At 38.4% G+C, this 27,208-nt stretch overlaps 2 long non-coding RNA genes across 2 annotated transcripts; one reads left to right on the forward strand and one right to left on the reverse strand.

Moving 5' to 3' along the window:
• The first annotated feature begins 5,995 nt into the window (after window positions 1-5,995).
• Window positions 5,996-8,367, forward strand: LOC129726319 (uncharacterized). Its single transcript, XR_008728321.1, has 3 exons — window positions 5,996-6,546; window positions 6,602-6,855; window positions 6,911-8,367. It is a non-coding gene; the product is annotated as an uncharacterized LOC129726319 (long non-coding RNA).
• An 8,907-nt stretch (window positions 8,368-17,274) lies between these two features.
• Window positions 17,275-18,294, reverse strand: LOC129726308 (uncharacterized). The gene is made up of 3 exons (XR_008728320.1): window positions 18,084-18,294; window positions 17,686-17,911; window positions 17,275-17,618 (listed from the first exon to the last, which is right to left on the reverse strand). It is a non-coding gene; the product is annotated as an uncharacterized LOC129726308 (long non-coding RNA).
• Window positions 18,295-27,208: the final 8,914 nt, after the last annotated feature.

Here is a 27,208-nt window from a genome sequence, read left to right on the forward strand (position 1 = left end):
GTTGATATTCTAAACTGCGTATTTTTCAATGGTGAAGGAAGTTCTCAGGCTCAAGACTAATTTCCTGAAGGAGCGTATGCACTTTGGCATAGGTTATCATTTCAAAACATTCAAAGCATAGTAGCGCAGGAACCTTTGATTGTACTGAAACACTGATTGTGAGATAATTGTAGGGAAGATTCATAAGAATCCGGTTGGTATGAGACCTATTTCCTCAAACAATCACACATCCACTGAGAAAATGGCATCTTGGCTGATAGAAAAAATAAAGAAATATCCTGTAATGCATGGAAAAAGCATGAAAAAATTAGTAGAATTCGTAGAGCAACTTGAATGATTTAAACAAAGACGAGGCAAGATCTTAGTACGCTTCGATGTCGCGGCTTTGTTCCCGAGCGTACCTGTCGAAAATGCTTTAAGAAGCCTCTACCGACATTTGGAACAATGCCGAGCACCAGCCAATCACATATAAGCATACCGGTTGGCGGCTGAGGTATGTATGAAGCAGAATTTTTTCACATTCAGTGGGAAGTTCTACAAGCAAAATTTTGGATTAAGTATGGGGAATAAGCTCTCACCTTTTTTGGGGAATCTTTTTATGAGCGACTTTGAAGCCAACGCAGAAAACAATAAGTTTTGCCCACACCTGTGGAAACGTTCGAAGCGAAGTCGTGTTCGCACCGGTGTAGGAGTGCCGTCTAGAACTGATTGAACATGCTCAATAGGGTGGCAGCGAAAATGGTCATGTCACCGACCATGTACATTTTGTTTATTGACCTAAAAATGATCTGTGTAAAACTCCAGCTCTTTCGGACATGATTTAGGGGTGCCTCAAAGTGTTTAAAGTTTTTTATGTTTTGACCATCGAAAATGGACATCCCTAATAAAAAAAAATAATCACCAAACCACATGTGAATCATTTTAATGTTTATTAGGCATCCTAATAATAATTTTCTTTGAGGAATGTTAATTTTCGAGGGTCAAAACACTGAAATTTTAGGCGCTTCGAGGCACCCTCAAATCAGGTCTGATTAAGCTGAAATTTTGCACAGGTTATTATTTTGGGCGAATAAACAAAATGTACATGCTCGGTTCTTCCAATTCATTTTTTCCACACATCGCATTGCCACCCTAATGCTAAACACTCGGCACGAATCTATAAAATTCAACATAGAATAGGAGGGGACGGGAATCTACCGTTTCTGGATTTATTGATAAACAGAAAAAAAGACGAGACACTGAAGTTCGTCATTTACCGAAAATAGACTTCCAGTGTTGCGAAATTTCGACACAGAAAAATGAAAATGATACAACAGCAGTATCACTCTCACTCTCTTCAAACTAATATTGAGTGTCACCCGTGTCAATTATCAGTCAATAATCGTGTCAGTGATATAAATGATATATCTTAGCCGATCCATTGCTTGAATTCAATGAAGCAGATAGGCACCTTTATCCTACACCGCATAAACATCGCTAGAGCAACATAGCGTGTGAGAAATCACAGAAATGCTGCAAGCCAGCATTACCACTGTTAACTGATTGGAGCTGTAAGCAATTATCACTTTCAGCTCGTTCGTGTTGATACTGATATTCGTAGCTCTCAGTGTCAACTGACAATCTATCACTGACAGTGAAAATTTGCAACCCTGTAGACTTCTACGGACCGCTACCACTCCTTGGCACACCGGCTTCACAAAATCCTTAGAGAAGGTTGAGTTTACTGTATCGTATTTATAAAGAAGCGGAAATAAACGGATACGAAAAGGGGTTTGCCGATAAAATATAGAAAAACAAGTGAATGAAAGAGGTATCAGCACATAATCATTACACTGGAACCAATAGAAAAGAAAACGAAAAAAATAGTTTACCGTTTTACCCAAAAGTGGCAAACCCTATTAAGTCTACTCTTAAACGACACGGCCTAAAGGTTGTACACAAAAGTTAAAGCACTTTACGAGACCTGGTATCTTTTGCCAGGTTTTTAAGGTTCCCTCTGATGAACAGTTTGAAATTCATAGGATTCTTCTGTTTGTGTTGGTCAAACTCGTTGAAAAATGAAAACTCGCCTGAAGTAACACAAAAATCAGTAGGAGCGGTTTACACGATGAGTCCGGGTCAGATTATTGACTGGGATGATTCGAAACTTATAAAAACAGTTAGAAAAATACCACATTTAAACGCCATGGAGTTCCTTCATATCATCGACACTGCTGAGCTATTGACGAACGAAGATGACCCACCGATAACGTCAAGTCTCTTCAACATGACCAACTGGTTGCAACCCCCGGATAAAATAGCCTCTCTTCTCTCTGGGACGAGTATGCTTCGAATACCATCGTCAACAGTTGGACACGGGACCTTCAAGGTAAGTTTTAATATGTTTTTTATGTAAGAACGATACCATGGAACGGGGTGAAATTGATCAATTTTTATAATAATTTCCAATTAACTAGCTTCATGTACATTTTTCCCGAAATAGTATAGTTTTAAAACAAGTACTGGTATGTGCTCCAGTAAACCTCTATGGCTATTGGTGACATTTCTATCGTCTACTTCATGAAATAAATTCGATAATTGTATGAGGTATTATGAGGTAATTTGGGGTGAAATTGATCCATTGAAATCTATACATTCTTTTGGCAATGTGCTTTTTTTTTTGATATGCTGAAGATTAATGATTATTTATGTGCTGAAAAATATTATTTACAGCAAGTTTGGACACGAAAATTACGATATTTCAGGTTAAAATTTGTTTATTTTGGTTCACGAGCTGCTTGTAGCTAAATTTGCTCTTATTTGATCGTCGTTAGACTGATTTCAATTCGGTTTGTTGCAAAAGTTCAAAAACTAGCTCTGAAATTAAAATCTTTGTGGTATCCTGCGAATTCATCAGTATTTCTTTAATGGTATGGAATGATCATTGTTGAAAATTACATTTTTTGAGCTTTTATCAAACTTTACTCACTTCTCCGAATTTAACGTGATTAACCCTCAACTAAGATTACTTCGAGTAAATTCAATACTTTTTCTTGTTATTTGGAAACTTGTTTGATCAAATTTGATTGAGTTTTGACTGAGTTAGAAGAATTTTTCGAAAATATGAAAAATTGCACCGGCCATGCAAGGGTTAACTTTGACAGGTATGTGAATCATGAAAAAGTTGCGTTTAAGGACACGTTAACATTGCCAGTGTTGTAAGGGCAAAATCTTTTGATTAGTTTTTTTTATCACGAATATTCAGGTGTTCAATTTCACCCCATTGATCAATTTCACCCCATTCCACGGTAAGTGTTGTGTCTTGTAACGCGTAATGTATCGTTAAGTGTCATATGGTTCTTACGTTAGCACAAACTCCACAATTCAAAGTAAGCAAGTGTTAGCTTGGAAAAAAAGCCTAAATTAATCCACCTAGCGGCCAGACCCAGCCTTTCTCATTCAAACTTTTATTTGTGAAAATAGATTTACTTGAACGCTTCAATCCAATAAATGTATATTCACTCTTTAGGTTCTAAAATATTGATGTTGCAATCTATACATATAAAAATGCAGTTCGGTCTGTCTGTCTGATCCATATAGGCTCGAAAATGATAGTTTGAGACCCCTCCCTCTTCTGGAAGGGAGGGGTCTCATACAAATGAAACATAAATTTCTGCACAACTCGAGAACAAACCCAGCAAATCAAGCCGAATTTGGCATGTGGATGTTTCAAGAAGTAACAAATATGTCCATAATAGTTGAACGCCCCTCCCTTTTCTGGAAAGGAGGGGTTCCATACAAATGAAACACAAATTTCTGCACATCTCGAGAACTAATCAACTAAATGGAAACAAATTTGGCAGGTGAATGTTTTTAGTGGAAAAAAATATGTTCATAATGTTTTGACATACAAATAAAACAGCACTAGGTATAACGGTACATCAAATGGCACCTGTTCAATACGAGGATTGTCCAACTGAACCAAGTTTAGATTTCCGCAGAGCTGACTTCGAAAACCTGAGCACTACTATCTCTCAATTTGATTGGCAATTCTTGGAAAGCGACCCTCCTCTTGATGATGCTATAGTTTATTTTACCAACGCCATCAAAAATGCATTTGTTAATTGTGTCTCTTCTCGCAGACCGGTATCAAAGCCCGGTATCAAAGTAATCCTACCGGATCTATAATCGCTTTATGTACAAACGGTATACTCTTCGGATGCAGAATTCTCTTAGACGAAACCCTCGACTCTTTTGGTCGTTTTTTTGTTGTTCACACAACATTTATTTGACACGGCACAATTTTTGGTCGTTTGTTAACAGCAAAAGGAAAGAAGAAGGCCTACCTAAAAACATGTTTTTGGGTGATCGTCACGGTAACACGACAGTTGAGAAGTGCGAACTATTTGCTCAACACTGTCGGCAGATTTACCGTAGCTCCACTGCCACTACTGCAGAGATCGACTTAGCTCTAAATAGTATCCCCAGTGATGTCATTGACTTCAGCTCATTTCTGATAACCAACCAGCAAGTGGAAGCTGCGATTGATAAAATGTGTTCTTCGTTTGCTCCTGGGCCCGATGGCATTCCTTGCTGCGTTCTGAAAAAATGTAAAGCTGAATTTATACACCCGCTAAGATGTAACCGTCGGTTACAGAATCCTGTATGATTTTTATTTGTGCTCAAATGTTTAGTCATACTTTCACGTTAATATTTAAGAGTTATTATAAGTAGGATTAGTAAAATGTAATTAAATGTTTATATTAATTGTTAAAGTAGGTTAGTAGGATTAGTCAAATTAATATTTAAAAAAATGTCAACACACTTCCACAATATATACGATACACAGTGGGTATAAGTGGGTGGTAAAAGAGCCAACTCCCCTCCAGTATGACAGCAAGGTTGAGGGGAGGAAAACTGTTATACGGATGGGTGTCAAAATAATCTAAGCGCGAAATATGGTGCAGCCATTGTAAAATAAAATAGCGCGAATAAGGTTCTTGGTAGCTGAGAACGCCATGCTAGGTCAGATAGTATCTGGTAGTCGTGTGCATAACGTTGAAATCTAGAAAATTAGAAGAGTTCTTGTACGAGTTGTCAGTGGCAACAGGAGTTGTTGCGGCCCGTAATTGGCCAAGTGAACGTAGTTTAGACCGTGGCATACGGTTAAAGCAGCACACGACCGGCCTAGCGAGCCCTGGATGCACGCTACGTCTAACCCGTAAAATACCAGTGACAGTCCTCTGGCTTAGAGCCATCACCGCAAAGGAGGACTTACCCCTCTCGGCACGGTCACTCCGGTATCGTCCTGGGTCTGTAGATCTACGTCAACGAGGGAAGACCCGAGAAGAGAAAGCATAGCCAGCGTTTGTTGCCCACCCCACCCCTCCGTCGTTAACCACAGCAGCAACGAAGCGGAGCATCACGCCATAGCAGCGGCAGCAGCGTCACCCACACCGAGCAGCAGCAGCGTCAACTTAAGCAGCGGTACGTACCGGTCATCAGCCATCCCCACACCCACACACATACACACTTACAATAGAAGAGATAAATAAAATACTCAATTTTCCCGCTAAAAATAGTTCTTTTAATAAAATAGTTTTTCACACAATTAGTTGCTTTTAAATACAAATTCAATACCACAATATCCCGGATAACAAGGTGCATGTAGTCCGCACAGTTGTTCGCGAAGCCCCGCTGATTACCCAGTAGTAAGCTGATCCTGGGACCACAGTCACAGGGTCTCTTGCTACTGAGCTTTTCCGGGATACAGACAGTAGAGTAAAAAGACAATCACCCTTATTCTTGTTTACGGCCGTATCGCTTTCGTACGAAAGCAGCAGCGGCGTACGAATGCGATACGAACACATACGAATCCGATTTGTTCTAACCAATTCGAGCTTTCGAACATCGTTGCTTTCGTACGAACGTGTCATTCTTGTTTACGCACGTATGCGTATCCGTATTCTTTTTGCTCTCGTTCGCAAACGTCAGTCAAAAGTTGCGAATCGCTGTACGTATCGCTTTACGAATCGCCGGCGCCGGTAGTTTTTTCTCGTTTTTCTGCTGTTTAATGTAAATTGTTTTTTTTTTATCGAATAAGCCAAAGAAGATTTGTTTTTTAGTGAACTGTTAAATAAAAAACTTTTGTGCTACTCGATTTGCTAAAATGAAAAGGCAATCGAAAGTTGTGAATCGCCATCGCCGCGGGTTGTCTTGGTTATTTCGTGTGAAGCAAATCGGATAAATTGGACAAAGTTTCTTTTCTAGTGAAGTGTTGAATGATGAAGAAATTTGCTGAAATCGTTGCCGGATATTTGAATCGTTTTGTTAGTGCTATCAGCAATATCCTTTAAGCCAGTAAACTTAGTTGAAACGTCATACTAGATTATTCCCCCACGAAAACGGCGAATGTTTATACGTTTAACCCAACGAACAAGCAAAATTGTTGCATCACTGATTGACGATGGCTTATTAAAATTTACAAGGCAGGTCTAATAAGTGAAAAGACCTATTTCAGTGATCAGGATGCAGGACCGTTGGCGACACCGAAATTATTACAAAAAGGTTAACTTGATAGAAAAAAAACTACTTTCTTTTAACTAAAACATTTGCATTTTAGATCCAGCACCGGTTGAAATACCTCCAAGTTCGTCGATCACACCAATATCAACGTTTTATGGGGACCAGTGCCGTAGGAGCTGATTACAGCGGAATGTACCGCTAATTGTTACCATTCTCAAAAAATTGTGAGTATATTCCGGCTTGTTTGGTTTGCTGACGAAACCTGCCATTCGTTTGTTGGGTGTTGACTGGTGGCGCATTTCAGACAGACAGGGCTTTGATTTTGATAAGGATACAAAATAATTCCAGACGGTATTTGATTGTCATAATACATATCTTATGGCTGTTTCATGTGTTGTTTTTGCAGGTGAAAAACAGTATGCCATCTAACGTGCCACCCACCATGCCAATCACAGTATGTTCATATTCATAAAAGGACCACCACCCATGAACGGCATTGTCGAAGACAATTTTTTAAAATAACGACTTTTACGACTTGGTTACCAATCAAATTGAAAATCGTGGAACAATTTTGTCGATAACAGTGGTGGTGGCGGCTTTGGTAGTGGTCGGCGCCACTAAAGCAACTGGATGAACAATTATCGTTGAGGCCTCCGAAATAGCAACTACCGGCCACTATGGCTATTAACCATTATTCTGCTTGTCCATATTTTTCCTAGAGCATAATATAACAGCGCTTAGTATATAAGATGAAAACTATGCCAAATGAGCTAACGTCGAATATCGACCATTCTTGGTTTAAATTAAACTTTACTCACGTTTGAATAACTTAAAAAAAGCTCATGTGTTTTGGTATAGGGTAACGGGGGTATTTTGGCCAGCTTTGGGAAGTGTTCGCACAGTTCATTAAAAACAAACACAATTTTTCAACATAAATACCCACTCAATTACACCATTACTAAAAGCTAAGTTTCTATTTTAATATGCACCGTTCAACAATGCAATATATTGAAAAATATCCTAGAAATATCAAAATTTCTACGAAGTACCAAAAACATATTTTGGTCCACCAAATTTTTACTTTGGCCCACCTTTATATCTAGAAACGTGTATGGAAATAGTTCGGACTAAATATATTTAAAATCATTATCGGTATTTTTAGAGCAAAAATAGAGGGTTTGAGGAGAACATCCTTCTGCTGTGAATTGTTGTAAATTTTAGGCATCTAAATATGAAATAATTTGGCTTATAGCGGTTTGACAGGCATTCTCATCCAATTTCACATCGTTAAATGTGATAAATTAAGAAGTAATTACCTGCAAATTGTCACAAGCTGATTCTTTGTTCACGTGCAACGGCCGAACGGTAAACAAAGAGATGTTAAAACTTGGCATGGCCAAAATATGTTTGCTTCAGAAAGAGGCAAACATATTTCGGCCATGCGTTTAACCACTTTTTCAACTTTTTCCAACATGTTAGAGTATACAAACTGTTTCTATGACATTTTATTGATGTTACTACAACAACGAATTGTATCAAAAGCATACATATTTGTTACAATAGCTTCCGAACGTTGACTTGTATATTAGCACTTCCTCTTGACTTTGGGTTTCCTAATTCCAAAATAACATTACCTAGAGCCAGTTTTTCGCCGAAAATTATAATGTAGTATGATTTTTAGGTGTGTTATTTAATGCTGCATGCATATTTTTCTAATATTCATTGAATTTATCATATTAAATGCATAAATTGTTACCGGGTGGGCCAAAATATGCATGTGGGCCAAAATACCCTCGTTACCCTAGGCTTTATTCAAAGAATTGTAGCTCAGAAACCTTGGGTGGTACCTATATAAAAACTGTCTGAGAATGAAATACAAATTGACACTATAAAAAACATTTTTGACTAACAAAATTCTTAATAAATACTCTTTTTCTATTTACGAAGATAAAAGTTGTTTTTCTTTTAAATTTTATTTTTGAGAAACTTAAAATTAATCCGTTATGTACTACAGTTATACTTCGATATAAGGCAACTTTATTTTTATTTTCGTGACGTTATATCGAAGCAAAACATTTTTTTTTCAATTTACGCAAGATTGTTAATGGTTACTCAAAGATGCGCGAAAACCTATTTTCCATAACCTATCAGTATTTTTAAACCTTTCTCACGCCCATTTAGAAATATTTTCAGAAGCAAAAAAAATATTTTTTTCAATTGATACAAGAGGTCATAAAGATGCGTGAAAACCTATTTACCATCACCTATCAGTATTTTCAAACCATTCTCATGCCCATTCAGGAAAATTTTCAACAAGCAAAAAAAGGTTTTTTTAATTGATGCAAGACTGTTGGTGGTTACTCACAGATGCGCGAAAACCTATTTTACATCACCTATCAGTATTTTTAAACCTTTCTTATGCCCATTTAGAGAAAATTTCAACAAGCAAACAAATTTTTTTAATTGACGCAAGACTGAATTGTTACTGAAGGATGCGTGAAAACATATTTTCCATCACCTATTAGTATTTTTAAACCTTCCTTTTGCCCATTTTGGACAATTTTCGCATGGGATTTAAAACATACTACAAACATTTTTTTAAGCAGTTTATAGCCCAAAACAGTTGCTGTATCATTTATTTTCAATTTCAATTTAAAAAGTTACGTTATATCGAGGTAAAAGTTACGTTATATCGAGTTATGTTATATCGAGGTTGCCTTATATCGAGGTATGACTGTAGTATTGTTGTTTTGTTCTAATCAAGAAAAAAAAAGTGAAAAAACTTCTTTCCAATTTTCCATAACCGAGTTTTTTACTGTTCGTTTTACCGCACAGTAGGCCAATGTGTGAGTAAAAAAATATGATTTTATTGAAATTTTAAAATATTCAGGATACACATGAACATTACGTTTTTTACAAATGAATAGTGTTGGTTTGTGACTCTGCATGAGAGTGGTAAGGTGAAACTTTCACCGCTTTAAAGGACGACTCCCGAAGTCCGATTGAGTTAAAACTTTGCATGGGGATTTCCTTCGAGACGACGAAACTTTCGATTCCTACTGCTAAAGGAATTTGAAGTTTGATTGGCATCCAGAGATCACGTGTCACAAATCGAGATCACGGGATCACGTATCAAATAACTGTTCGGTAGAACGAACGCGTCTAATGCTTGTAGAATATTGATAAATGGTACAAAAATACTGAAATATGTCAAAATTAATAGTTTCAAATTTGTTTCTTTCTGCTTCATTTTTTTTTCATTTGTGTTTTTGAATACCACGAGACCTTTTTTATCTTATCTCAGTTATTAGTAATAAAGTTTTTAAAGTACTATTCAATAAATCAAGCAACTGATCCATAAATAATGAAAACAAAATTTTTTGACAAAAAAATCAGAATGGAGAAATGAAAGAAGTTTTTTTTAGGGGAATTTTGAGATCTATTTGTCGACTGTGACGGTTAGTTTTGTGGGATTGTCAGCCATTGGAGGAGCTGGCACGCGACTAACCGATAATACGTGCCCCGAAAGCAATCCGTTAAAGTTATTGATTTATAAGTGAAATGAGGGGCCAAACTTGCTAAAAAGTGTACAGTTGTGATCTGTGATGCTTTGTTTAAGTGAGAAAAGTGGAGGTTTTGTGAAAAACACAGTGTTCTATGCGTGGAAGTTATAATTTATCCACGAAATCAAATTGAAAATTTTTAGGCCAGTTAGGTTGCGTGAGTGTGAGTGCCTACTTCGTGCGTCGCGCTAACAAGCGGTTCATTATTAACGTGCGATAATGGAGTGCATATGGTGGTGTGAACGAAGAGAACGGCACTTCCTGGAGAGCGTAGAGAATAGCGTTGCGCTGTGCTAGTCGGCGTTTGTTTCGCTGGTATTCGCGTTGACGGTGTTGCTGATATTTGTTTGGTTTTTGCATGCGAAAAAGAAGGAAGGAAATATTTTTGCTTTTGTCATCACGCACATTTTGACAATTGCATATGAGAGTTCACGTAGGTGCGAACAGCCTTCAAAATCTCTTTCAACGCGAATAACCCGAATAGGCATAACCAAACTAAAACAGATGAGTATATGTTTTTTGTATCAAACATTTCATGAATGTAAGGCTATGTGTGTAGTGGTTTTTAGCGGGTCTGGACTTTGGCAGAAGCGTGAATGTGTGATCTGTTGGGTGCACGAGGTGTGGTAGCTTTTTGGCTGCGAGTAGGGTTTTTTTTTGTTTGTGCGATGAGTCTTGAAATGTTTTACTTTTTTTCTCCCACAAGAATCGTCAGGTGAGGTAGGTTATCTTATCAACGGGCTCGATACGACATACACGATTCGCTTTTGGAATTTTTTTTTTTCTAATTGGTCCGCGTTCGAATATGGTTTCCATCATGTGATGATCCACCGGATACCACGTAGTTGCCAGTTTGAGGAACGACGTTGCCGTGCCGTTGCCGTTTGATTGTGGCCGTTATGAATGTTTAACTGTTACAGTTTCGATTGTCCAAATAGAAAACAGAGTGCAATTAAGATGTTTTTCTGGAGACTTTTTTCGTGTGGTTTTGTGTAATAGTGTTGTTTATTAGAATTTATGGTAGAATAGATTAATTAAGTTGTATTTACTGATGTGTCGTGTGCCATGAATTTTTAAACGCACTGACTCTCGCATGACAGGTAATAGAAAATTCAATGGAGTCGAGTTTGACTTTCGAGGATTATTGAGTCAGCCTGAAATAATCATGATTGGTTTGGTCCTGTCAATAATTTCAAGACTTTTGATTAGTATGTACATCTACACCTGATGTTTGCACTTAATGTTTTAGATGCACCAAACTTTGCCATTTTTCTATCTTTCCAACAGTATCACACCCATTATAAGGTAATGGGTAGCTCAACTTAGTAATGAGCCAATATGACGCATAGTATACTTTGAATCCGTCATCTACCACGGTTTTGCACGGTCAGGCTTCAAGTAGGGTTTTATTAGCAAACATGTTCTCACCTCGAGAGCAATGGTGTGGTTTATGGAAGCTGGGAGTATGGTGCAGTGATAATACATGAAATCTTATGCTTCACTTTTCCGATTTTTCTAGCTTTTGGGCTGTTTATGTTTTGTATACAATGTTCCAAACATGACTAGGTCGGCATTTTGTTAACAAACTTAAGACCATATATTGGTCAATATGGAAATTCGCATTTTTAAATTATTAAGGCTTTGCATGCATGAAATTTTGCCAATTTTTTTTTATTTAATAGGCAACATTCGCATCGACAACTAAGATAGAATCCCCGAGTTTCTGCGTCGGTAGGAGGGAATAGAGCGGTCGTGCATAGTGCTTCGATGTAAACTGCGTTTCCGGCTCGGGAGCATTTTACTTATATGAACGTTTTTAGAATATAGTGATTTCGAGGGCTGTACCCAGATACTTGTTCATGTCTCACTGTGACTGTTTAACCGAAGATTTCGTCGGGTCGATAAATATCGCGATGAACGAAAACACAATGTATACCCTCTAAAGAATCGCGTCGGCCGACGTGCAGTCGTTACTTCGAAAGTACTCGGGATTGACAAATAGCTGATGGCTACGAGTAGCAAAGGCTACATCGCGGACCGTTTGGCAAGAAATATACTCATGGTTCGTTTTCGTAATAAGCGCGCATCATTGTTATATTCTGTTTTTCAGGTGTGTTTTTCGCGGGATCGTATCGTTTTTTTAGAGCAGACAAAGTGTATACGAGAAACGTCGTTGGTCGATTTGTTAAGTAGAAATGTCCGGTTGAACGAACCCCTAGACTCCGCGTCGATACATTCATGAGGTCCAATTATCTAAAGATAGATCAACAACGCGCCCTTGATTTCGGTGTCAAGAGGAAAAGAGGATCACCTTACGAGGAGATACCATATCATTTGAAGTTGTCCCAATTTGATCAAAGGTCTAGTATTCTCGCGTACGATTTATTGTTGCGGTGTTACATTGTCAAACTGAATAAGTTCGATTCGCATTATGAATATCGTGGCGGATATAATGAACATGTTCGCGCGATACTTGTTCTAAAGAACCCGACACTTGAAACCAGCGCATCGTTTACCAAAACGAACCCTGCTGTGTACCTTGCCCTTTCTCCAACATCCCAGTGATTTCTCGTGGAAGTGCAGAGGTGTTCTCGGCTTCCAATAAGCGAGTATCACGTCAACATTTTCCTATACAAATTCCTTCTTTGACCTGCATTCGGATGCGGCCGGCGCTGGTATTGCCTAATATAAAGATTAAGGTCACCAGTTTTTACACATTGAGGATGCATGTTGGTCCCAAGCATCATCTGTTGGTTCTCTGTGTAATTTCAGCTGATCTGGCAATAACGGAGTAGCAACCGCGGGCGGTCAATCATGCTCATGCTCATGCTCATGCTCATAAAGTTTTTAAAGTACTATTCAATAAACCAAGCAACTGATCCATAAATAATGAAAACAAAATTTTTTGACAAAAAAATCAGAATGGAGAAATGAAAGAAGTTTTTTTTTAGGGGAATTTTGAGATCTATTTGTCGACTGTGACGGTTAGTTTTGTGGGATTGTCAGCCATTAGTCCGTGTATAAAAAAGTTAAGCTTTAGATTCTTTTTCCAATTCAACAATTTCGAGAATAATTTCATTCATGGTGTTAGGAAACATCCATAAATGACGCAGCTTTTCTAGGGTTTTTTTCCCTCCCCCTTCCCCCATCGTAGCATTTCGTCACAAAATCAAGACTCTTCCTTTATATAATCACGTAGCTTCATAACAAAACACCCCACCCCAAGATATTTGCAAATTTTATCATCAAACACACATAAATGAATAAAAAAAGACAAGAAAGTTATAAAACATTACCCTAAACAGACAAAGTGATAAAAAAGAACAATTAAAAAAAATCTTTTTTTTTTTGGTTTCGTATTCGCCACGTAGCTTGGCTTAACCCCCCACCCTTCCCCTTGTCACATTTTCTCACAAAACAACCAATCCCCCCCTCCCCCTTGAATGCTACGTCATTTATGAACGTTCCCTTATATGATTTTAACAGTTATTTTGAAACTAAAAATTCTTAGTTAATTTCCTGAATACACACGTTTTCAAGTATTCTTGAGTCTAAATTTAGAAAATTGGGAAATAAACACTAAATTATAAATTGGCACTTTCTTCATTTTTTCACTGATACCAAACCAAAACCATAAAAAAACAATTGCACAAAAATGTCCCAGTTTTAATTTTTTCCATTGTCATTGTTGATTTGGTTGAAACTTTGCATAGATGTTTGTTTTTATTTTTAAGGATTTATTTTTAGAGACAAAACGGTTCGTTTGATCGGTTGACGGCAAAGTTGTGAATGATAATTTTAGCTTTCTAAAAAATATACACCCAAAAAAAACTTTTTTAGCAGAAAATAAGTTAAATTAACTGTCAGGACCCGAAGGACAAATGATGAAAGGTCCAAAATTTTATTTTTTGAGGAAAACTACAGCATGGAGTAAATCAAGGAAAAGTTGAAAAAATTAAAAGTGGAAACAATATTTAAGCCAGAACGAATTATTTGATTGGTATAAGGTCTTGAGCAAAGTTTTAGACAATAAATTTGTCCTTCTCGATAAAATATCCACCGTATAACAACTTTTTTTTTTTAGAACCAATAATATAATTATAAATTAAATAGGGTATCGCTAGTGGTTTTTTTCGGCAGGTTTTTGGCAGCAGTAGTGCAAAAACCTATCGAAGAAAACCACTACCGAAGACGTTCGGTACTGTGTCTAAAAAAATCGCTTTTAAGGAGTCTGAATTTTTTCTACGAGAACTTCACACTGTAAGTTCACCAATCAACTTAACTGGGAAAAATAAAAAATGTAAATATAAAAATTTGTCAGAAAGAAAAACTCTTTCAATTTTTTACACACTATGACGATTAAAAAAACCGTTTTGACTTTTTTCCTAAGCCGACTTCTTAATGACTATAATAATCTTCAAATATTACAATAGTCATTAGGAAGTCGACTGAGGAAATACCCCTAAAGTTAGATTTCTCGTTAACAGAATGAACATATGAATCCAATTGACTGACCCGAGGACCTATCAATTAATGATAAAAATATTTTCAGAGTCAAAACGGGTTCGTTTTCCGTATAGTGTTTTCGATGAAGCTGTAAATAATAATTTTGCCATCTCAAAAAAAAGTTCTGTAGAAAATAAAATTATTTATTTTTTATTTCTTTAGTTCAGTCAACTATCGTTGTTTAGCTAATAGTGTGTAGTTTTTGTTATAGAAAAGATTTTTAAAAAATAGGTTTTTTGAGGTATTAAATTTATAATTAAATAGTTTGTCTTATTTCCCTAACATTTTATTTTGTTTCACGATTTATATTTTTTCGGGACGACATGTCGAAGACTATCAAATGAACCGTTCTGTCTAATAAATATTTTCATTTTTGTAAAATTACAACTTTTTTTGTTTCTCATTTCTTCATGTTCAGATAACTATTAACGTTTCATTTGTTCTATGTAATTTGTCGAATTAAAATCAATGACGTCTTCTGTAAGTGTCATGCATTGAAAAATAATATTCGCCTGATGCATATATATTAGGGTGGCAATGACATGTTTGAACAATTCCATCATCGAATTTAAAGAAATGACCTGTACAAAATTTCAGTCCAATCGGACATGATTCAGGGGTGCGTCAAAGCTGATTTGATTCGACCCTCCAAACTGAACCATCCTCATGAAAAAATGATGCTTTTTAACATTAAAATGATTTACCAAACCACATTTATATAGTACATATAAAGTAAATGTGTGTAGTCTACAAAGTTGAAAAATGATTTTTATTTGGATTTTAGTATGGCACTTATTGAAATAAAATGGCTCAAAAATCAACTTTTTTTTAAATTTGCAATTTTCGAAAATTTGTAACTTTTGACCCTTTTGACCGATTTTAACTTGTTCGACGTCAAATTGATGGTAATGAATGGGCCTTTCAAGAAAAAATTCCAAACTGGACTTTAAACAACAATAACATGGTGTAAATCATTATCCCAACCGAATTTCTCCGTTTTGAAGGATTCCAAACCCAGGAGACCCTACCGCTTGATTTATTTGGTTTCCTCAGGAAATTTTACATAAAAAATCGTTTTCAGTTTAGTTTAGTAGTTCAGTTAATTTTTAGTGCCACTAATAACATCCCAACTAACAACTAATAACTGCTTATTAAGCTAAAATTCAGCCAAAATCCGCCTACTAAGCTATAAATCAACAAAGATGTTTATTGGTATCAGGTGCGACTCCATCATGGAGTGACTTTCCAACGGAGACGCATGATGATTTCATTGAACGGCGTTTTGGCACTACAACAACAAAAACGACAACAATGCAAGGCTATGCTAGTTTATGTTTTGCTGCTTGTTCAAATGTGGTAATCATTTACTAATGTAAATGAGCACCACCTTCGGACAAGCACCTTAATTAACTAGCATAGCGAAGCATATTGATTGCTCGAGCGCTGCCCGCGATTAAACAGGATCAGCTCTAATTGCACAAGGAACCTTCAAAAATATACCTGGGAGTTGCAAGCCAATTTTAGTGTGCAACAACCGCCGATCTTTATATGTGAAAATAAAACCGCGGGTTTCAGAAGTATCAGTTTAACACTAGTTGCTACTAGAAAGCGAGAAATCCTCTGCATCATCCACAAGTATCAAAAGGACTTGACTTGGCTTGACTAAGTGAAACCCCCCAGGTTGCTTATAATTATCTTGCAACCAATATGAAAAAATGTATATAATTTTCGCGGGTGTCACCTCGTTAAACATGATAGCTTATAATTATTACATACAACAAACCGTACGCCAAACGCAAATTATTGGCAATTGGACGAAAAGCAAAAATTATAACAGATTGGTTTTGTGATATGATGAATTATGCGCTTGAAAAACTGATGAAGTGAAGAAAAAACGCGAACGAAGTCTCCAACCAAACCTTTTTGGCTCTGCGGCCCCCTTTTGCTAAACACAAGGAGCTTCGAGGCCCCCTAAAAGAATTTCTTATACAAATTTTGCAATATGAGACTGCGTTTTCCAATCTCATATCGTCCTGCAAGTCTAATTTGTTTCACGCCTCGGTTCTAATACGCAGAAGAGTTGAAAATCCGCTTTCACAGAGATACCAAGAAAGATGTTTTAATTACCTGTCAAATTTACCAAGAGCTTTGCGCCCCCCTAGATGAGCCTCGCGACCCCCTTGCCGGCCGCGGACGCCGGAACCACTGTTCTAAGCAGAGGGCCATCACGAGACACACCCAAACACTTCACTCTTACAACATGTGGTCATTGAAACCGTAGTATTGAAATAGTCATCTCGGGCGCAAAGATAATAGAGCGTGAAATATCTGTTAACTTGCCCTCTTCAAGAGTAAACTGAACCGCGCTTGAATGAGTTTCCTGAGACGGCGAAAAAGCTTAGACACCTTCTTAATAAAAAAAAAACTGGCAATGTTCCATATATTCAAAGCCTGAATACTTGAAAAAGGGCATATATGTATATATATATATATATATATATATATATATATATATATATATATATATATATATATATATATATATATATATATATATATATATATATATATATATATATATATATATATATATATATATATATATATATATATATATATATATATATATATATATATATATATAAAATCCAATAGAGTTTACGGACAGGAGTTAACTTAAAGAGCGGAAAGCTTCAAGTAATATGGTTTAGCAACTGTATTTTATTTTTCATCATCTTCTACTCACAAAGTACATGACGAGAATTCTCACATCATAGGGCCATATTACAGTAACTACTAAGAGCAACTCGCCTAATTTGAAATACATGGGCGAGTCGAGTCGACTCTTCTGTAATAAAGCCCTATTCGCTACAATCACACATCAATTCACTAGGACACAACTTCGTTCACTAGGCCCTTTTTGTGGTAGAGACAGCCAGACTACCACCGGCCGTGACACCAGCTGCACACAAGTTCGCAAGAATATCGGCATCAGCTTCAGTTCTGGCCTGATCCAGGATGTCTTAAAGCACTTTCCAAGAATAACTGAAACGGTCAAAATTTAAATAAAAATGAGTAACGTTTAAATTACTAACAAATAGATACAACATACCTGTGCAGTAATGTCATCTTTTTTGTCCTGTTGTTCCGCGCTGTTTGTACTTGCCATTTGCGTGGCTTTTCGAGTAGCAACAGCAGCAACCAAGCCATCATGAGATCATTCACATCATCGCTAACATTTGACCCATCTTTGCCATACGTTGTGCGACGTCGAGATTGCGATCTGGACCTGAATCTAGATGAAGAATGTCGTCGTCTGTAGGTTCGACCTGTTTGTTCTGTAACAAAAAAAAACTCTTAAAAACAGCAGCACACAAATTTGCAACTTTTTTTCAACTTTATTAAGGTGGCTTTCAGCCACAGGCTGGTTCGCCACCATAATTTGCAACAAAATCGGTATCAGTTTCAGTTTCGGCTAGTGGAAGTAATCATTTCCATTAACAAACTTACCTGCTATTCAGGCCGCTTGTAGACCAGGATGATTTTCTTATCGGCCATGCATATTAGTCGCCTATATAAGGAAAAACTATCACTCCTGCCGAATCACAATTCAAATCTGTCGGCTTTCACCTCACGACACGTTCAATTATAACATATTTACCAGAATTAAGCAGAATAAACTGCCTACAAAATACAACCCAAACTGCACAAAAAATGTAAACAGAAATTTTATCGCATCATGCTGGCCCTTGACGTGCTTATGTTTTTGCATCGGAGTTCGTAAATTTGGTTCCAATTTCATATTTCGCCAAATAAATTTCATTCCGGAAATGATAATTTTTGTAGCCGCGTTTATCTTACATTTTATGCATACGTTAACTGTCAATGTTTTTCAAAAAAAGACCTTTTCATTATGCAAACTATTATAAAAACATATTTATTTTTTATTCAATTAAAAAATGGTTTGCCGTCAGGAGCCTCGCTCAACCGGCTTGACACACTTGACATCTCCCTCCTTATGTTCAAACCTTTTCTAACCCTTAAGTCTAGACACCAACCTTTTTTGTATAGACATCCACCCGTTTCGCATACGTATCGCATTCGTATGCGATACGAATGGATTCGTATGGTCTTTGTACGAATACAAGAATGGCATTTTCGAACTCATTCGAATCCATACTTTCGTACGAATGTTGGATACGAACGTAAACAAGAATGAAGGTGAATAACACTTGGCACACAACTACAACACACGAAAGGTAAACAGCGAAAACGATTAGAATATAAAAATCGGTGGATTTTTTCCAGGTGTCGGGAGAGTACACAATCTAATAGTGTAGAACCCGTAAGCTGCCCGAGCACCCGAGCATTCGTTTACAGAATACTTACACTGGACGCTGGCCATTGTGAATAGATCGCGGCCAGTACCCCCAAACCGAAAAGAAAACGAACAGTGAAAGGAAAACAAACAGAGGAAATTATGACCAAAATGTTGAAACACTAGGAAGGTTTTATAGAGTCTAAACTAAGCTGTTACGACTTAAAAGAAAAAGGAAAAAGTTGTTTGAAGGATGAAAATAAGGAAACTGCTGTGGAAAGCAAGAAAGATGTAAAGAAAGGAAAACAGAATAGTAATGCGGAAAGGAAAAATAGTATAAAAATATACCACGAAGAAACAGAAATTAGTTCAAGTTCAAGTAACTCCTCTAGTGAGGATAGCGACAGATCATATGCTCCCAGACGCTCTCCACGATCAGTAGCGGACTGGAGAATGAAATATGATGGTAAAGACGAAGGAAAAAGGTTAAATAAATTTATCGCGGAAGTCGAATTTATGGCTGAAGCGGAAAACATGAGCAAGCGAGCCTTGTTCAATGAAGCAATTCATTTGTTCATTGGAGATGCTAGGGCTTGGTACATTGAGGGAAAAAGTAATAAAGATTTTCATAATTGGACAGAGTTAGTGACGGAGTTGAAGCTAGAGTTTCAACCTCCAGACATGGACTTCCATTACGAACAACAAGCAACTCACCGATGGCAGAAGCAGTATGAAAAATTTCAAGACTACTATAATGCAGTCATAGAAATGTTTCAGTGCATGGCTGTTCAACTGAGCAACGCAAATTTGATGTCATTTTCAGGAACCTACGCTCCGATTATAAAAATGCTTTAGTAGTAAAGGGCGTAAGAAACCTGAAATCGCTGAAACAATGGGGAAGGAAATTGGACTCCGTTAACATGCCGATGTACCGAGCTAAGGATAAGCAACCAAAGCTTACACAGGTACACGAGGTCAATTACGTTAGCAACCAAAGAGCAAATAAGCCAGGTGGGAAATCATGGAACCCTCCTGCTAGCGGGGAGAGGTTGAATTGGCAGCAAAAACCCGAACCGTTTAAAACACCATTGCCTGTGAAAGCGTATCCTGTCAAGGACAATGCACAGCTAAGCTCCAGTAGAAGAAATTTAGAGCGCAGATTAACAAACTACAAAATTCCTGATAAACTTGTCTGCTTCAACTGCAGAGGAAAATTCCACCACCAGTCTTGTCTGAGAGAGAGGGAACTTTTCTGCACAGTTTGCGGATTCTACGACTTTAGAACCGAGAACTGTCCTCATTGTACAAAAAACGGACAGAAGTCGGCGTAGAAGGTCGTCGAATTGTAGTCAAAAAACTTTCGACAGTTTTCCGTGTTCCGTACAACTCAGAAGTGGGTGAGCAAACTTAGAAAACGATGATAGACCGTTTGTCGAAGTGTCTGCGATGGGAATAAAAATGATAGGGCTATTGGATAGTGGAGCCAGCGACTGGGCATTGCTTATTGTGCCAGTGATGAAGAAAGCCGATGAAGATGATGGTGAAGGAAAAGTGAAGGTGAGAATGTGTTTGGACGCACGTAAGTTAAACGAGAGGACAAGGAAAGATGCTTACCCGTTGCCTCACCAAGACAGGATCCTGGGAAGAGTGGGTTCGGCAAAATACTTGTCTACCATCGATTTGTCCAAAGCATTCTGGCAGATTCCACTTGATCCTGCCTCATGGAAATTTACTGCTTTCCGCGTATTTGGCCGTGGCCTTTTTCAATTTACCCGTTTGCCATTCGGTCTGGTCAACAGCCCGGCAACATTGTCCAGACTAATGGACCAAGTGTTGGGCTACGGGAAGCTGGAACCAAATGTGTTTGTGTACCTTGATGACATCGTGGTCGCAAGCAACACATTTGAAGAGCATATCCATCATCTACAAGAGGTGGCAAAACGTTTGAGGGGCGCTAATTTGTCGATTAATGTAGAAAAATCGAAATTTTGCGTGCCAGAGTTACCATATTTGGGTTTTATCTTGTCCGAAAACGGCATGAGACCAAACCCCGCAAAAGTGGAGGTTTGTAGAAAATTTCAGTGAAATAACAGGCCCTTTACAGTCGTTTTATAGAAAACTTCAGTGAAATGACAGGCCCTTTTACAGACTTGTTGAAAGGGAAACCAAAACTGGTAGCATGGAGCGAAATAGCAGAAAAGGCTTTTAACAGATTGAAGGGAAAACTTATTACAGCGCCCATTCTGGCCAATCCTAATTTTGAATTGCCATTTTAAAGTCAAACAGATGCGAGTGACATTGCTATAGCTGGGGTTCTTACACAAGAACTTGCCGACAAAGAACATGTAATAGCGTACTTTTCCCGAAAGCTCACTACACCTCAGCGATCATGGAAAGCAGCCGAAAAGGAAGGGTTAGCGGCACTGGAAGCGATAGAGAAATTTCGCCCCTATGTCAAAGGGACAAGGTTTACTGTCGTGACGGACCCATCAGCTCTTCCTTTCATTATGAACACTAAATGGAAACCTTCTTCGAAGCTCAGCCGCTGGAGTATTCTTCTACAGCAATACGACATGTAGGTGCAGCACCGAAAGGGATCGGAAAACGTTGTTGCCGATGCACTTTCCAGGGCAGTCGAATCTGTGGATTTATTTACTTCTGACTGCTGGTATGCTAACCTGTATAGAAAAGTTGAAAATGAATCAGATAGTTTCGCGGATTTTAAATTTGAGGAGGGAAAGTTGTACAAGTTGGTGTCTGGAATCTCTGATGTTTTGGACTATACGTACGATTGGAAACTTTGCCTGCCAGAAAAACTGCGAAAAACTGTGTTAAAACAGGAACACGATGACTGCTTGCACCCAGGATATCAAAAAACGTTACATCGCCTGAAGATTCGGTACTCCTGGCCTAGAATGGCAGCAGATACCAAGCGTTATATTCAAGCCTGCGAAATATGCAAACAATGTAAACCTTCGACTGGTTCGACTGGAGGGGTTCCACCCAGGGGAAAGGTTAACTGATCGCCGGCTTCAGATCGTGGCTCTGGATTTCATTCAGAATTTGCCTAGAAGCCGGACAGGAAATTGCCTTTTGTTAGTCCTGTTGGATTGCTTTTCTAAATGGACAATACTTGTGCCGGTGAAAAGGATTGATGCAAAATCTGTTTGCAGGATAATGGAGGACCAGTGGATGAGGCGCTATGGAACCCCGGAAGTGGTGATAAGCGATAATGCAACCACATTCCAGGGAAAAGAATTCCAAGCACTCTTACGCCAGCGAGGAGTCCAACATTGGCCTAATTCGAGGCACCACAGTCAGGCGAATTCGGTGGAGAGAACTAACCGGACAATAAACGCCTGTCTAAGAACGTATATGCAGACAGATCAGCGAATCTGGGATACTAGAGCCGCTGAAATAGAAGAGATGATAAACACTACAATCCATGCATCCACCGGTTATACCCCATATCGTATACTGTATGGGCATGAGAAAGTAGTGAAAGGCGAGGAACACCGGTTGGAGCGGGATGTAGGAGAATTATCCATAGAGGTAAGAGATCAGCACAGGAGAGAAGTTGGGGAAAATATTCTGCAGGTGGTAACGAAAAATCTAGCGAAGAGTCACGAAAAGCACCTTGAAGTGTATAACTTGAGGCATATAGACCGTTCCGATAATTATAAATACACTTACGATCAACCGTCATTTCAAATAACGTGCAGTATTCAACCAAACGTTGGCTGCGTCCTGTTGTTTACATCCAAAAGAAACAGATGCTGTCATTTTTTCTAACATTTAGTGCGAAATTTTGAAAATGCGTGGCCTTTCTCCCGAGCAAAGAAAGCAAATTGTGCACAAATGGGGCACCGTGAGTGGTCTTTCTATAAAAAAAATTAGCCAGAGAAGAAGGTATAAGTGTCGGAGCAGTTCAAACCGCATTGCGGAAGTATTGTGAAGAGTGCACATTTACTGATGCCCCAAGACGTGGTAGAAAACCCGGGCCTGTTGATCCCACAATGGACAAAAAGGTTAAGGAATACTACAAGCGGCATCCTTCAGTATCAGTACGAGATGTGGCGAGAAAGCTTGGAACCTCGGCGAGTAACGTTATGCGTGCCAAGCGAAGAATGGGTCTGCAGACCCGTCGGAAGCAGAAGCAGCCAAAACGAAATCCAAAACAAGCTGAATCTGTGAAACCGAGAGCTCGGAAGCTTTATGACAAATTTCTGATCAAAAAAATGGGGTGTGTTATCATGGATGACGAAACCTACATAAAAGTGGACTATAAGACTCTGCCAGGACCGCAATTTTATATATCACCGAAGGGAAAGGATGTCCCTGGACCAGTGAAAGCCATTTACACCGAAAAACTCGGCAGGCCATTTGTGAATGTGGGAAAATATCTCGTCCATTCATTACGAATGACACAATGAATGGTAAAATTTACGTGAAAGAGTGTTTGCAGAAAAGGTTGTTACCCATGGTTAAGTAGCATAACAATCCTCCAATCTTTTGGCCCGATCTTGCTTCCTGCCATTACTCTAAGGATGCACTAGGGTGGTATAAAACAAATAATGTCACATGTGTCCCAAAGAAGATGAATCCTCCAAACTGCCCTGAAATTCGCCCTTTTGAAACTTTTTGGGCTTTGACCAAGGCAAAGCTGAGGAAATATGTCAAACCAGCGGACAATGTTGAAAAATTTAAAAAAGATTGGCTTAAAGTGGTAAAAATGGTCGGAGAACACACTGTGCAAAAGCTTATGAGTAGTGTTAAGAGAAAAGTTAGAGAACTCGCGTATCCTACGAAAAATAATCCCAACTTGAAATGAAACTGGAAAGAAAACACTTATTATCTATATTTCAGAATAAAATGACCCGAAAAATCCTGTATTTTTTGTTTTATTCAAGAAAGAAGATGTATTTATAATTTTCGGAACAGTCTATAAGAAGTTTGCACCGACTTATCAAGTCGGACAGAGAGTCTACAAGAGGAATTTTCGTGTATCCTCGGCAGCTGACAATTATAACGCGAAGTATGGACCGCTTTTCATACCGTGTATCGTCGTTGCGAAACGGGGTACTAGTTCCTACGAATTGGCTGACGAGCAAGGGAAAAATCTGGGAATTTTTGCAGCTCAGGATATTAGACCCAGTAACAACACGATAAAATGAGAGAAAAACAACATAGAATGACTCACCGATAACCAAAAAGAAGCATGATGTTATCCATAGTATATGAGGTATCCAACTCACTGAACGTCGCATATAATTCTTCACCTCTCATCGTCTTACTCATGGTGCTTGAATATCATGTGAGTGGTAAATGTTGTAGAGATGGTGAATAAATTCGTCGATGAATCACTCAGCTAAAATGAACTGAAGCTTCGTGACCTTAAAATATAATAATAAATTAATTCCTTCAGATAGACCACAGCTAAAGAAAATCTAATAAAATGAATAGAGCCCGGGACAAAACAGAAAAAAAAACTACCTCTGCGACGAACTTGATCGCACTAACCTATATTAATTAAACTCAAAACCACCTTGTTTCAGGAGTTATTCCTGTAGATCTCCAGGTGGCCAACTGGGGGAATAAATCCTGGAACGAAAACGTTTAATATGCCTAGAAGAAAAGAGGAACAAATACCGAGAAAAATTACAATTTTCCTAATCTCTCAATTCATTAATTTACCACTGACATGCTTTCATATCTTTACTTAGTAAAGATAGCGCAAAGTAATACATTTAGCGACCGATCAACACGTTTTCAACCGCACGCGATCAAGTTGTAGGTAGACTGAATTGTTTCACCAAACGTCGACCGAATTACCCGATATGAGAATCGATTAAACAATGAATGGCAGTACTAGATTTTACCAATGGTGTACACCGTGTTGCCTAAGCATAGGAGGGAAATCACATGTGTGAAATTATGGCAAATTTGAAATTAAAATTAGCTTTTAGTCAATCACGATTTCCGAAGGTGTTTAGTTGCTCACTTAGTAAATTTGTCTATTCAACTGTGTAAAATACGTGTACATTTACAATATACGTTATTTGTCAATGGTAACGTCTTGCAAGTTTTAGAAGTACGTAGTATGTAGAGAACATAAAATAAATGTATTATTGCTTGGATTTTCGGCTCATCAGTCTTGAAAGACTGATGAGCCGAAAATCCAAGCAATAATAGATACACGTCACAGTCGATAGCGTTCACATTACATAAAATAAATGTTAAGAATAGAGTTCTAGCATTTATTTTGCTGAGGTGGAGGGATAGTGTAATCGTCGGTTACAGAATCCTGTATGGTTTTTATTTGTGCTCAAATGTTTAGTGCTCAAATGTTTAAGTAGAATTAGTAAAATGTAATTAAATGTTAATATTAATTGTTAAAGTGGGTTAGTAGGATTAGTCAAATTAATATTTAAAAAAATGTCAACACACTTCCACAATATATACGATACACAGTGGGTATAAGTGGGTGGTAAAAGAGCCAACTCCCCTCCAGTATGACAGCAAGGTTGAGGGGGAGGAAAACTGTTATACGGATGGGTGTCAAAATAATCTAAGCGCGAAATATGGTGCAGCCATTGTAAAATAAAATAGCGCGAATAAGGTTCTTGGTAGCTGAGAACGCCATGCTAGGTCAGATAGTATCTGGTAGTCGTGTGCTTAACGTTGAAATCTAGAAAATTAGAAGAGTTCTTGTACGAGTTGTCAGTGGCAACAGGAGTTGTTGCGGCCCGTAATTGGCCAAGTGAACGAAGATTAGACCGTGGCATACGGTTAAAGCAGCACACGACCGGCCTAGCGAGCCCTGGATGCACGCTACGTCTAACCCGTAAAAGACCAGCGACAGTCCTCTGGCTTAGAGCCATCACCGCAAAGGAGGACTTACCCCTCTCGGCACGGTCACTCCGGTATCGTCCTGGGCCTGTCGATCTACGTCAACGAGGGAAGACCAGAGAAGAGAAAGCATAGCCAGCGTTTGTTGCCCACCCCAGCCTTCCGTCGTTAACCACAGCAGCAACGAAGCGGAGCATCACGCCATAGCAGCGGCAGCAGCGTCGCCCACACCGAGCAGCAGCAGCGTCAACTTAAGCAGCGGTACGTACCATTCATCAGCCATCCCCACACCCACACACATACACACTTACAATAGAAAAGATAAATAAAATACTCGATTTTCCCGCTAAAAATAGTTCTTTTAATAAAATAGTTTTTCGCACAATTAGTTGCTTTTAAATACAAATTCAATACCACAATAGCCCGGATAACAAGGTGAAAGTAGTCCGCACAGTTGTTCGCGAAGCCCCGCTGATTACCCAGTAGTAAGCCGATCCTGGGACCACAGTCACAGGGTCTCTTGCTACTGAGCTTTCCCGGGATACAGACAGTAGAGTAAAAAGACAGTAACAAAGATTATTGTTTAACCCTCTAGTGCCCAAATTAATTTCTAAACGGACTTCGATAAAATCACTATAAACCATTATAAACACTTTCTAAGTATATATTGAGGCTTTTCGGAACTTCGACTGAAGCCCGCCAAATGGCGGTATTGGGCACTAGAGGGTTAACTTGTTCCTAAGACGATGTGTTTTCCCCACCAGTTGGAAGTTGTCAGTGATGTTCCCCGTGCATAAAAAAGGTGACGAACGCGATGTACAAAACTACAGAGGTATAACGTCTCTTTGCGCTTGTTCAAAAGTGTTTGAGATAATCATTTATGATACTATCTTCGCTAGCTGCAAACAGTACATCTCGATAGATCAACACAGTTTCTATCCAAAACGCTCTACTGCTACCAACCTTGTTCAATTTACCGCTATATGCCTACAAAATATGTCCGAAGGTGCACAAATCGATGCGGTTTACACGGACTTGAAAGCAGCATTTGATCGCGTTGACCACAAAATTTTGCTTGCTAAGATGGAAAAATTAGGAGCAGCTTCAGCTGTCGTACAATGGTTAAGGTCCTATTTAGTAGATAGAACGTTATGCGTTAGAATTGGATCACAGCAACCTGCATGTTTTTCGAATTTATCAGGTGTCCCGCAAGGCAGCAATTTGGGACCACTGCTTTTTTCGTTATATATAAATGACGCATCGCTAGTACTACCAGAAAATCGCCGCATGTTTTTCGCGGATGATGTTAAACTGTTAAAGATTATACGGAATATCACAGACTGTGAAGAGCTCCAGCGACTAGTCGACATTTTTCACGGGAGGGGCGTCGAACCATTAAGGACATGTTTGTTACCTCTGAAAACATTCAAGCAGAATGACGCTCAGAGGCCAGAAATTTTCTTAAATA

This window comes from Wyeomyia smithii, chromosome 1 (assembly GCF_029784165.1).
Source record: "Wyeomyia smithii strain HCP4-BCI-WySm-NY-G18 chromosome 1, ASM2978416v1, whole genome shotgun sequence".
NCBI classification, from domain to species: domain Eukaryota; kingdom Metazoa; phylum Arthropoda; class Insecta; order Diptera; family Culicidae; genus Wyeomyia; species Wyeomyia smithii.